The 13,804-nt window shown below is 42.5% G+C and overlaps 1 long non-coding RNA gene across 1 annotated transcript; it reads right to left on the reverse strand.

Moving 5' to 3' along the window:
* Positions 1-475: 475 nt before the first annotated feature.
* LOC110345711 (uncharacterized) lies at positions 476-9,299 on the reverse strand. The gene is made up of 3 exons (XR_002389249.2): positions 7,989-9,299; positions 7,312-7,798; positions 476-1,700 (listed from the first exon to the last, which is right to left on the reverse strand). It is a non-coding gene; the product is annotated as an uncharacterized LOC110345711 (long non-coding RNA).
* Between the last annotated feature and the right edge of the window lie 4,505 nt (positions 9,300-13,804).

The raw sequence follows: 13,804 nt of genomic DNA on the forward strand, positions 1-13,804 counted from the left end.
TGGGGAGGCATGTGTGTTGAAAGCCCCTGAGATTATTCAGCATCTTGTCAATCATTCCTGTCAGTTTTAGCCTGGGACCCAGAGAGAGGCACCCCGAGTGGTGTACACATCTTTTAAAATCTGAAAGCCTCAGTGGTTTCGCCGCCTGCTGCGCAAGTGCAAGGACCCAAGTTCGATCCCCGGTACCGAAAAAGAAAAAAAAAAAAATCTGAAAGCCTGCTATATTTGTGTGATTTTTATTTTCCTGTTGTTCCGACACTACTTTTCTATTCGGGCCACATTTTTGTTTCTGCTGGCATGGATCTGCCCTCGGCACGTCTTCCTGTCGTCTTCAATAAATGTAACTGCCTTTTCTTTTACTATTGGATGTATGCTTGCAATTCTTTGCTTGCTGTATGAAAGAGGCTGGACTCTATCTGTCAGATCCACTACATGGTATTACTCAGAAAGGGCCTGATAAAAAGCAGGCATTCTGTGAGAGCCAACCCAATTCCATCTTGTGCCTCAGCGCCATTTTGTACCTGTGCTTGAACAAAGTGCTTGTGCTTGGACAAAGCACCCCAAGCCCCCACACCCTGCTTGGCAGTAAACTTACTGCAGTTGCAGGATGTTTTGTAGTGTGGGACTGCATAACCTTTGCCCCTTTTTCTCCAGCCCCATTGTGATTAAAATGTGAGTTAATGGATGGAGATGTTTGTTAGTCTAGAGATGCTAGATAGGGATCTGTAACCGACCTAGGGTCCCAGAGTAAACTACTCAACTCTTTGTTTATCCAGAACTGATATTCCAGGCACCACAATTGTTAGAACAAGCTGCAGATGTCTGCTAACCATCAATATGTGACAGTCCACCACTAACCTTTGTCCCCTTTTCTTTGATATGTTAACTTCCCCCTCAACCCCCTATAAAAACAGCCTCAGATTCTGAGCCAGTTGCCTCTCTAAGCTATTTTGCTTTGAGAGTGCCATCTGGCCAAACTAATAAGGGTCTGTTTCCCAACTTGGCTGGTGTGTTCCTTCCCGGGTGGTCTTCGCTGTAGCCAGCTCCTTGGAGCGTTTGGTAAGGCTCTTGGTCTTACATTCTGAAGGCACCGCTGGGATTCCTGGGTGTGCTCCACTTCAGCTCCTTGGAACATTTGGTAAGGCCCTTGGCCTTACATTCTGGAGGCACCGCTGGGATCCCTGGGTGTGCTTCACTATAGTCAGCTCCTCGGAGTGTTTGGTAAGGCCCTTGGTCTTACAGTAGCTCACCTAGTGTGTGACACTTCCTTGTGACTCCCCCTAACCTGGCACAGAGTGTGGAGAACGTCTCTATTGTTCTAACTGGCTCATCCATAACAATTCAAAGCCTAGTTATTGAAATGAATAGAGAAATGAATAAAGTAGCTTAAATTCTCCAAGCCTCAGTTTCCTCATCTACTGAAAGGCTATAAAAATACCTTAAGTGCTTAGACTCAGCTTCTTCCCTTACTCACCTCCCATCTGTCTTTTCCCTCTGGTTATGTTTGGGTCATACACTCTTAATCTCTTGGTGAAATTTGTTTATTCCCTCCTAGAGGCTGTCAAACTCCAAATGGATCCAGCGATGAACATGCTGAAGAAAATCATGGCTGCCGTCTCCTCTACGTTGACCCTTCTCAGCACAAAGCAGCCAGAGTTTGGTCTTCACCCTTTCTTCCCTAATGGCGGTTTGGGATACTTCTTCAGAGCGGGGAAAAGAAGAAAATAGTTTATTTAGTTAGCTTATGAGGAAGGCAGCTAGCCAGGGGAAGGGCCTGAGATAGAGTTGGGTGACAGTCACATGGATAAGAATTAAAATAATAGACAGTCGAACTAGGACTTCTTTGGACCAAGAATGAACTTCCTCAGGCAACATAGGATGCAGCCCACTCTCTGCTAAAGGGAGGTGCAGCCCCTCCCTACTAAACTCCTGAGTGCTGATGAAATTAAAATGCAAAATAACCAGGTTTTTCCTCTAAATTCTCAGTTTCTTTGAAAGCCTATCTGTTGAAGAAAGGGGTTAGAAGCCTGAGTCCCAAATGGTCATTTTAAAGTCACAGAGCCACCTGTGAGAGGTGGACACAAAACAACCAAACAGTTCCTGTGCTCTGCTTGGCTATAATTAGCTCCAGATTGAGGGGCCCTGGGGCCACCCACTCGGGACCCCTCCTGGAAATGTAGGAGCTACTTTCCTTGTTATTGTCAATAAAAGCTCCCTTAACCGCTCATAGAATACCTTAGGGGGTTGTTATGATGTAAAATCTGGTTCCTGTGTGGAAATGATGGCCTTGATATGAGGTCTTGTTACCAGGTGGTGGTCTTAAAGGATTCCTGGCCCACTTAATGCTCTTTGGGGTCAATAAGGTAACTCCAGAACGGAAGCAACTGCTCTTGTGCCTCTGCTGGGTAGACAGGTGAAGAAATAGCCCTGCATACAAATTGCTTAAAGGACAGCAGAGCCACTTGCACATTATTGTTGCTTCAAAACTGGTGCTTTGAGGCATTTGGAAACAATATACTTGCAGGGATTCATATCTCCAGCTAGGCATATCTCCAGCTAGGCATTACAGCTTGGACTATAATTTCACTGTAAAGGTGTCTTTCCTCCTTAAGCAGAGGGTCATTAAGTTTAACAGTGTCAAAGTGCTCTCAGTTAATACAACTTAATTAGGGCACAAGGAAATGTTGAAAGGCCCATTCACACTGAGAAATATATTTATAGTTCTCTTTCTTTGGTGTATAGCGATTTATCCTGCAACACAGCAAGATAAATTACAAAGGAGTAATTATTTGCCCCTAAAGGAACAGAAGAAATGGAGATGTGTGTGCCCGCATGCTTGGCACTGGGGGTGGGGCGAAGTGCCTGGTGGAATCTCATTTCAAGGAGGCCTCCCCTGACTCCCAGACTGGGCTAGGTGCTCTCCTTTTCTTCCCCAGAGGCCTTTTTTCAACACACGCAGTCCCTAGCTTTACCTGTTTACCATTTTGTTATCGGGTTTTGGGGTGCTGGAGTCTCTTTCTGGTGGTTTCTAGGTTCTTTCTGTCCTGAGCAAAGAATTGGTCAAGACAAGCACAAATGGTAGCAAAGTTTTATTAAAGGTAGGAAAAGAATCAGGCTCTGTAGAGCGAGTTTGGGCCAAGTAAAAGTAGGAAACAAAGTACATCCTACAGTGCGAGGGTGGCCATCCCTCACGCAAGAGAGAACACAGTGGCAAAAACTCAATGTGCGGTGCCCTTTTTGTATCACCCACTCCTCAGGCTGATGTCAACTCAAGGCCATCCTGTAGTGAAGCTGCTCCAGCTCTCAGGAGAAGTCTGTGTGCAGGGGTTTGGGAACCGAGCATGTGTTCTGGGGTTTTGTAATTAACAGGTCACACCTACTTCTCCAGCCAGCTTTACTGCATCCTAATCTCCTGTCTCAATCTGTTTCCTCATCAAGATGTGATCTCCAAGAGGGCAGAAGAGGAACTGCCTCAGTCACTGCTGTATTCTGTGCCCAACACTGATGTATATGAGGTGCTCAACAACCATGTGAACCTGTTCCAACAAATGTTTATTAAACCCCTTCTTGGGGCTGTGAGTTCTGTGGGTGTGTGTTGGGGGGAACTGACAATGGTTAATTTGAATCAATTATTGGAGTTTAGAGTCAATCACTTATTGGAGTTTAATCAATACATGGAGTTTACAGTCAGATGAGAAGATAATAAATATAAAAAAATTATACCCATGATAAAGCACTTAGTGCTATGACTGTCTATTCTGGAAGTTTGACCTAATCAGGGAGGTCAGGAAAGTTTCCACAAAGAAATGATGTTTAAACTGAGATCTGAAGGATGGGAGAGTATTAAACTGAGGAGGGGAGGGGCAGGCAGGAGCAAAGGCCCTGGGGCAGAGAAATCCAAGGGCAAGAGAAACCTAAAGCTCAGTGTGGCTGGAAAGGGTTCCAGAGTCTAGGTGAGTCTGGAGGAGGAAGAGGATTGTATCACACAGGATTTGTATGGCCATGACACATGGTGTTCCGTTTGTTGATTGAATGAAGGCATTTTTCCAAATATGTATTCCAGGTTCCTCTATTTCTCTCTTGACACTTTTCTTTCAGAGAACCTGGCAGGAATTGGGAGTGGAGACCACTGTGCTCTTGTCATGCCTGATTCTTTCCCCTAAGCTCATGCCAACAGTAGCTCCATCCCTCATGCTCTTCTGCCGGGTGACCCTGTCACAACAGCCTCCTTGAACCTGGGTGGTCGGAACTGTAATCCCTGGAAAGCAGAGGAAGAGCAGCTGTGTGAAATTTGACGCCAGCTCAGAAAAGGCCCCTCAGCTCTCACCTGGCTCATTTGCTGCTTGGCTTTTCCTCGTGGGACCCCACTGCTGTGTCGGTAGCAGCTCAGGTCAGATGAAGAGGCCACACGTAGATCTTCGGTCACTAATCACAGCTAAGACCTAGCCTTCGTGTCTCTCTGGCCCGGCCACCAGGTACACACAAGGAAAAGCATCCTGATATTCCAGTCTATCAGTCCCAGGCAATTGAGTCTTTCCAGCTGAGGCCTTGGATGTCCTGAGAAGCCATCTTTAGAATCTGTGAGTGTAGCTCTAGTCTTAGCCTGCTTTAGTTTGGAGTGTCTGTTATGCAGCAGTAGGAAACCAGCACACATGTTAAAGGGGGCTCTGTGGGCAACTTTGCCAAGGGCAGCAGGTGGCCACTGAGGCTGCGACAATCACCTAGATCCCTATGATCTGACAGGAAATAAGGGATTCTCTTTCATGATGGAGTACAAGACCTGAGAGGCACCATTTTACCTGGGAAGACACCGCTCCCTTTCCCGGCAAGGCAAAGGCAGGGAGAGGGAACAGGCAGTCTACTCCCTCACTGAGAGTTCATCTCTGCCTCTCCTTTCCCAGGTGTGCTGAATGCCATGCTCTGGCTTTGATTTTCTGCTCAAGCCCTTATTTAATTGTTATTTTGGGATCAGTTGTTTTTGAAAGAACCCCCAGCTGATACATGCTGCTGGTATTTTGCCAAGAGAGATAAACAGTCTCAGCTTGCCCTGCAATTGAATTTCTGTTAGCAAAATACAGCAGCTGTGTCCTAGCAGAGGCCCTGCCCTGGAAATACCTGGGGGGTCTGATGCAAATTCACCTTTCCCATTCCTACCTTGTCAATTTGGGTAATGTGCAGCTGCCAAATTTGTGACCTCATAATGAAGTTTCTAGAAACATCAACAGTTGAAACCTCTGAAAAGCTTGTGCTGATGAGCGACCCGTGTTGATTACCCCCAAATGCCAGTGATTATTCTTTTCAACCAAAATATGAAAACAGAACCTGATGCTAAGCAAATGTTCACTTTTGTGGTCTTTAAAAATGTTATGAATTAAATTGAAAATAGAAATTACTCAGCACAATAATGCATGCTTACCAAGTGTTGTTATTTTGCACATCAGGTAATAAAACTGTGAATATATTGCTTATTGTAAGACCCCCCCCCCCTTAATGCTGTACCAGCAGATGGGCTAATAAATATGCAACATGTTGTAATGACATTTGCAATTTCAGAGAGGTAGAAGTCCCCTCTTCACACAAACAAAATGCACAATCATCCAATATTATACTTTCTAATGGAAAACAAGTCATATAATGTATGTAGCATTCTACTTTCAACAATTTTAGCAGTTTAGCAACAGCTATAATGCAAAAGAACATCAGCTAGTATTGATGTTTTCTCTTTGAAAGGAGTTTTTGCTTGGAAACTTTTCTGACTTTGCAAATAGGGAGTGTTCTTGCATCTTTATAACGAAGGGGACATCAATAATAATTGACACTTTATTTAGTCCAGTTTGCTTCCAGCCGCATGTGAGGCAGTATGGGTGATGGCAGGAGCAGGTCACAGTCACAGGCAGATCTCTGAGCTCATTAGCTTCCTTGACCTCAGGCAGGTCCCATTCTCTCTCTGATCCTCAGTTTTTGCATTTGCTAGCTGGGGCAGAAATGGTGCACTGCCTCTATTCAAGTGATGCCTGGCACATGGAAATGCTCAGTGGGTATTTGCTTTCACTGTGGGTAGAGTTTAACAAACAAGTGTGTGTGTGTGTGTGTGTGTGGTGTGTGTGTGTTTTGTTAAGGAAGGGTGACTTCAGTTCAAATCACGCTAGTGACTTCTACCCCCAGAGACAAGCTCTGCAAGTGCATCTTCTGCCTGTTGTTGGTAGTCTCCTTGGCCCTGGCAATTCCCACCCTTCCGTAGAATCCCCCTGCAGTGACTGGTCTGTGTGGTCACTGTGGAAGAGGATGGTGCATCGCTTCGAGGCTAGTCATAAGAGACATTTCAGCTTCCACCTTGGCTTCTTGGATTATTTCTCTCAGGGAAGCCAAGGACAATGCTTGGAGGTCCTATGGAGATGTCCATTTTGCAGCCCAAGCAAACTTTCAGATGGCTGCAGCCTGGGCCGAAAGACTGCAACATTATCAAAGGCCTCTGGTCGGAAGGAGTCAAGTTGCTCCTGCTATTTATTCTTGTTTTAAGCAAGTAAGGTTCAGAGTAATTTGGTATGCAGCCATAGACAACTAATATAACCTCTTAATTAGCATCAATAAACATTTAATCATTTTCTGTGTAGAGAACTTGAACATTTTTGTTAGATTTAACTTTTAAAATTATATTTATTCCAAGGTATTTGATATTCTTGATGCTTACACAAATGGTAGTATAAACAGTTCCAGAATTATGATGGTTTGATTTACACAATTTTTAGACTTTATGATGGTGGGAACCAGCAACCATTCTGATTTTTATTTTTCAGTAGAGTATTCAATAAATTGCATGAGATATTCAACATTTTATTACAAAATAGGCTTGTGTTACAAATTATTTTGCCCAATTATAGTCTAATGCAAGTGTTCTGAGCATGCTTAAGGAAGGCTAGGCTAAGTTACCATGTTTGGCAGGTTAGACATATTAAATATATTTTTAACTTATATTTTTAATTTATAATGGGTTTATCAGAACATAACTCCACAGTGAATTGAAAAGCATGCATATACTTTAAATTTCATTTTCTATTTTTTGTGTCTAGTATACAGAAAAACAATTGATTTTTAAATATTGACTTTGAATCCAAAATAACACTAATTCCTATAATTTGAAATAATACATTCATACAAGAAATGTTATTTTTCAGACACGATAGATAACTTTGCTAACTTCAGTAATTATCAGTAGGGTTCTCTTGACTTTTCTACCAGGACAATAATGCCATCTGTGGATAATGACGGACCTGTGTCCGTTCTAACTCACGCATCCGTTCTTTGGCTCACCTTATTGCATTGCTTCAGACAATCAGGACAGTGTTGGATGTAAGCAGCAGTGGTGGATATGCTGTGACAGTCTCTATCTCTGGAGGAAATCTAATGCTTCAACATTAAATGTGAGGTCTGATGAAGTTATTTTCTGCAGATGCCATCTATCACATTAAAGAACTTCTCTTGGTTTCTGTTTATCATGAATAGATGTTGAATTTTATAAAATTATTTTTTTTGCAGCCAAATGATCCTGTGATTCTTTTCTGTTAATGTAGTAAATTAAATGGATTTTCAAGGTCAAATTAGTCACTCTCCTTGTCTTTGGGACTAAACACTTGACATCTGCAACTTGAAGGAGGAGAGATCGATCTTGGCCCAGTTTGCTTAAGTTTCAGTCCTCGTGAGGCAGTTAGGCAGGTTGGTTGAGGGTGTAAGTGGCCCGGTCGCAGGACATACGTGCCAAATAATTCTCAGGACCCGGATGGAGACTTCTCGTGAGAGCCTGCGATGCGCGGAGTAAGAGAGACAAGATGCCATTAAGTGCGGGCTATGGTGGCTCTTCACGGCACCCTGCTCTGTGCCTCCAAGGCGTACTTTTGTTTTTTATTTTTATTTTTCCTCTTTTTTACTTGGCCCAAGTTTGCTCTGTAGAGCCAGTTTCTCCCTTACCCTTCACTTTTAATTTTTCCTACCTCAATTAAAGTGAAACGTTGCCACTATTTTTGCTTGGTGACGGAGCCCGCTGTCACCTGTCGAACGGTTCCTGAATGGGGAAGGGAGGATTGAGAAGAGAAAGAAAAGACAGAGTCGGGAGGGCTCTCTGTTACCGAGCTGCTTTATTGACTTTATTGCTCTCTTTTATAGCACTCGAGAATAGAAAACATCTTACATAAGGCACAGCTGGAAATTCCCCAGGCCTTGAGACAGTCCCGTGTTTTCTTTTCCCTAGCTCCGTGTCCTTGTGCTGTTCTTATCACTTTCTCCTACACCTAGCTTCTTCAGAGCTGGGCAGCAAGCTCTACAATATTTCACTTAACCCTTTCCTAGGAAATCCAAGTTGTCCATCTTAATACTTATAGAGCTGTTGGCTCTCCACAGCTTGGTTTTTTTTTTTTTTTTTTTCAATTCTTTGTTTGAGATGGAAAGAATCTGGGCACCACCTCTAGAAGGAGACTCGGCATCCCCAAACCCAGTAACACTTGCGTGGTCGCAGCAGGATGGAAGGGCCTGGGCAGAAGGAAGCTGCTCGTGTCATGGCAGTCAGGCAGCAGAGACAGAGAGCTGAGGGGCTGGGGAGGGAGATGAACCCTTCCGGGTCATGATCCCAGTAGCTCACCCTCCCAACCAGACCCCACCCCCTAACAGCAAGTTAGCGATGTGGCCCCTACTCCAGCCTTCTTCCAAAAGCCCCACCCATGAGCTCATCAAGCTATTGGAGGACATCTAGATACAAGCCACAGCACCAATGAAGCTTGGATCCTTAAAACAAACTGACTTGATCACGATATTGGGCTTCCTCCTCTTTATATATCACTGAATTTGGGCTCCTGTGTTGAGATTTCTATACAGTGTTCATGAGAAATAATGGCCTATTATTTTTACTGTAATGCTTTTGTGAAGATTTCCTATCAAGATAATGCTGGCCTCTTAACACACATTTAAAGAAAGTTTTCCTTCTGTTTTACTTCCCAAAGGGTATGTGTAGGATTTGCACTAATTCTTCCTTCTAAATATCTGGAAAAAATCAATAGTGACCCAATTTGGCCTAGAGTTTTCTTTATGAGACGGTTTTAGAGGAACAGTTTTTATCAAGTGCCACCATGAGTTAGGACAGGAGTGAACATAGTTGGGGAAAGATTGTGAGTGGAGATAGCCTGGTGAATTTTGAATGTTTACATTTGAAAAAGTAATTATTTCATCTCCCTACACGACACACATAATGTAATTGGGCTATTCGTAAAATAATTAGTTTTTTAAAAAAGTAATTCACCATACAATGACAAGCAGTATGGCTCAGCAGCTGGCTTACATGCAAAGGTGAAGGAGAGCAGCTTTCTCTGCTGGGGGCTGTTGGTGTCCCTGGGAGGCCCTTGTCTTGGCCCAGATCTGGCGGCTCCTCTGCCTCTGCTAGGCCAGGCCCAGAGTCCAGCATTTGATTGTCTGATGCAGCAGGAAAGAGTGGTCATCTCCAGTTCTGTGGATGGAGGAGTTAAAGGCTTTTCCGGGCGGGGTGGGAATGACCCTGACCTTAGAAATGATCATTTCAGGAAACTCCTCTCTCACACGTGGTTGCTCTGGGTCAGAGGCAGCCTACGGTAGAGCAGCTGGAGATGGCCTGGGTGGAAAGGGGCAGAGACTGAGTCCCAGGATCTCAGGAATCAGCACAGTTCTTTTTATTGGTCCTGAAGCTGAGAGCTGAATGCTGCAACACCGATTCTTGGTATTCTCACTCCTCTGAATGTGTGAGTTTAACTCAAGCTAAGCAATGCTCCAGGTCCTGTTAACTTACGAACTATCTGTTGTGTTAGAGTTGGAGGCACATTTCAGAACAAGTGGAGTGCTGATTATAAATGGCCCTTTAGTGCCAGCAGAAAGGTGGCAGCTGAGGATGCCAGGTTACTATAGAAACGCCAGGGGATCGGGAAGAGCAAGAAAGATGCTATGTGGAGAAGAAATAGATGTTTGAATTGATATCTGTGTGCTGTGCCTAATGTTTTTCTTTTATTAAATTTGCAGGTAATAGGAAGAATATCCCAATATATAAAAATACCAACAACCTTGAAAGGCCTTTGGATATAGGTGAAGGTGAATTCCTCATGGACTTTTTAGATGTTGACCATTTTTAAGTATAAGATCAGCAGATAAACAGAAAAATTAGTTTTCAAGGTGCAATAATGGAGCTGACCCCGAAGGAAGCAAAGTGCCACCACGAACACTTCCGCTGTTGATAAGCAGTGTAGATTTTAGCCATTAGGAGAACGGTTGCTGGTCAATAGTGTGCTGATAGTTATGCTGTGGGGTTCAACATCACATATGTCTGTGGAGCTGCCTGCATTGTCCGGAAAGTTCTCAGACCTGTTTGTGTCTCAGCTTCCTAATTTATGAAGTGGATTAATGCTTGCTTCAGAGTTATGTGGGTTAAATAAACAATGTGTACATATAGTTCAGTGCAGTGCTTGGGAACCCCTCGAGAGCTCGATAAATGACCATGACAGTAAAGATGAGGACAGTTCCCATGAGAGTCTTTCTCACCCAGTGGCAATGGCACAATTTCTGGGGCAGAGTTAAGTACTGAGCAGAATTATTGGCCAAAGATTACTTTAATGACTCACTAGGTCAAATAAAAAAAGATGGACAGTTTCCTTTTGATATATAGACTGGTGGTATTTGTCAAATTCAGCTCAGTGTGGATGCTACAGGAATACCAGAGGAATATATTTTAAAAGCAAACCATTGAGCTTTGAATAGAAGCCTGTAGTGATTGTTATATTGATGCATATGTTGTTTATGGCCTGGGACCAGTGGCAGATGTCTCTGGATCCCTGGGTTGGCCAGGATTGTTCAAGATACGGAGATGGGAAAGGAAAGAGGCAACAGGAGGGAGGAGAGGTAAAAAGGATCAAGATGTGACATGTAAATATACCAATTCCCCGCAATGAACATATTATGTATTGCACACATATACTAATAAAAATTGGAAAAAGAAAAAATATTAATCAACACATTCTTTAAATGCCCTTCATTATTTCAGGTGGATGAAAATGCTAATTTTCCAAAAGCATTATGAGACATTTACAGTACACACTATTTTAGAGGCAGACACGTACAATTTTTTTTATAGTTTGGTATTGGAAATGGAAATAAAACTTGATAATGCTGGAGTTAGTAAGAGAATCAAGAAAGTAAGGAGAAAAACTGCTCTCCACCTTAATGAGCTTATAACACCCTGAAAGCTGGGCAAAACAGCTCCTGGGGGACCATCAATTCCCTCCTCTCCCAGGTGTGAAGGCAGCAGACACCTAGGAGGGAGAGGGACCGGAAACGGGTTCTGTAGATGTTGGTATTTGTTTGGTGAAGAGTTCTGTATCTGTAACTTGTGATTGAGCTCTGAATAGAAATTTGGGAGAAACATTTGAAGGGAATGGATGACCTTCTGAATAAAGAATAAAAGCAAAATTGAAAACAATTATTTTTATAACTTCTTAATGTAATCTTATCACATCATTAGAAAAATCTCATTAATTTAGCCTGAAGGGAAGAGAGCCAGTCTAGACTTACACAGAATTTAAATTACAGGGTCTATTTAAACAAATAGACTTTACTATTTCAAATACTCTTCATATGCTCTAAAGTAAAAGATACATTAGGTAAAATGAGATGATTCAGGACAGCACCACACAATACTGTGAAGAAGAAAAATAAAAAGAACACATACAGGCTTGTTGGCCTGGAATGGATCATTTCAGAAATTCTCATTTCAGAGGATTTCAGAGGCTGCTGATTTGATTTTGGATTTTCACTTAGGAGTAGGACTTGGAAAATTCACATTGGAGTCAATTATTTTAACATGTAGGTTGATCTGAATTATTACAAATATTGAATAAATACAGTTTCAAAGAATCACTAATGTGTCTATTTTCTAGCCATTTCCCCCAATTCTCAGGAAACTTAATTTTCCATGAACTTATTGGATAAAACTGATGGTCCCATTTTTTTCTTCAGGGTAGTGAAAAAACATTTAAAAACAAATCTTAGCATCATGACAGACAAAAACGTGAAACTCTAACTTACATGCATAAAATATGTACATGTCTGTACATAATTTTAGGTGCAATGCTATAGCTATTGTGCACCAGCAGAGTGGTGTTTACCACCTGAAACTTCAAAGCCCTTGGCTCCGGAGGCTCAGGCACAAGTAATATAACCACAACAGCAAATATTCAACGAGTGCTAAGTGTGTTCTGGCCACCTTCTCATGGATTGTTCATCTGTTAGTCTCTTGGAAGTCTCCAAGTTTTCCAGCCGAGATCAAATTTGCTCCTTATGATTTTGGAAGAAATCAGTTTATGTTCTCACCCCGCAGATGGGCGTCACCTGGTTTGTGCTCCATGAAGATCCCTCAGCACGGCCTATAATCCTCCGGGGCTCTCTGACTTGGTCGCTGACTTACTGGTTTCCAAGCCTCCACTCTTCCTTTCCTTCTCCTCTCTTTCCTGCACCCTGACACCTCACTGTACACGAACTGTCTTATTCCCTTCACAGCCCAAAGTACTCCCTGTTCTGTATAGAAAACAGACTTTACAAAGGGTTTATGACCCTGAAGTGATGGCTTAAGCAAGGTTTTAAATTTAAGTGGCTTCCATCACTTTCGAACAATCACTCCACAAATCTTCCTTTTATTAATTTGGAAGCTGAAGCCCAGATATGTTCAGGGACAGAGATGTAATCTGACACCCAGGCGAAAGCATAAGGGGTATAGCTTGAAGTATATGTGAGATGAGACTGAAGGAAGCAAAACAAAGCAAGTTGCGTTTTCCATTCTAGTGGCCATCAACTACATGGGCCTAAAGCAAGTTGCCAGTATGGTATTGAATTGCTCACAGGTGAAATCCATCAAGTAATGGTTAGTTTGCTGATTGAAACTGTCGAATGTCACTGACACCATATGATACCCTTAGGAATCTCTAAACTGCTCATTCTAGAACCGCAGGAAATAGAGAAGAAAAGACACAAAATGAAAAAGGGCTCGGCCTGAAGGCCTTGGCCTCCACTGCATGTTAGGACCATTTGGGAAGCATTTAAACATCATGAGGCCCAGGGCGCAGCCCAGGCTAGAGAACAAAGTAGGAATCCAGAAGTGGGACTGAGGCAGCAGCAGTTTTTAGAGTCCCTAAGATGCAAGGTGTAATCAAGGTTTAGAACTATTATATGAGACTGAAAATAGCAATAGGCAAAATGAGGGAAAGATCTCACAAGTTATGAAATAATAAATGCAAACAGTGATGGCTCTTATACATTAAGGCCATAGACATTATCAGTGATAATGTATTTGCCAAGCAGAGAGAAGATTATAGTAGGAATCTCCCCATTTATTCTTTTCTATTTATCTGGGCTTTGAAGCACCCGCAGATCCTTTTTTTTTATTAGTACATATTTGTAGTACATAATGTTCACATTCCTTGTGGGAAGTTGGAAAACGTACAGAATGCATATTAATTCCTTTTTTCATCTGCTAGTCCTCTCCTCCCTTCCCCTCCCACGATCTCTTGATCCCTTTTGAGAAAGATCCATCTCCCTTCTTCCTGTTATCTCTCTTTTACTTTGTTCTTTATTTATACTGTAGGTTTCTCATGTAAGAGAAACCATGTGATATTTAAGCTTGTGTGTCCAATTTATTTTCAGTTGAGCTTATGGTCTCAAGCTGCATCCATTTTCCTACAAGTGACTCAAGCTTATTTTTCTTTATGGCAGAGTAGTACTCTATGGTGTATAAATACAATATTTTCTT

The sequence above is a fragment of the Heterocephalus glaber genome, unplaced genomic scaffold (genome assembly GCF_053883595.1).
Source record: "Heterocephalus glaber isolate CG9 unplaced genomic scaffold, H.glaber_assembly_v1.0 deba00001472, whole genome shotgun sequence".
Classification (NCBI taxonomy): domain Eukaryota; kingdom Metazoa; phylum Chordata; class Mammalia; order Rodentia; family Bathyergidae; genus Heterocephalus; species Heterocephalus glaber.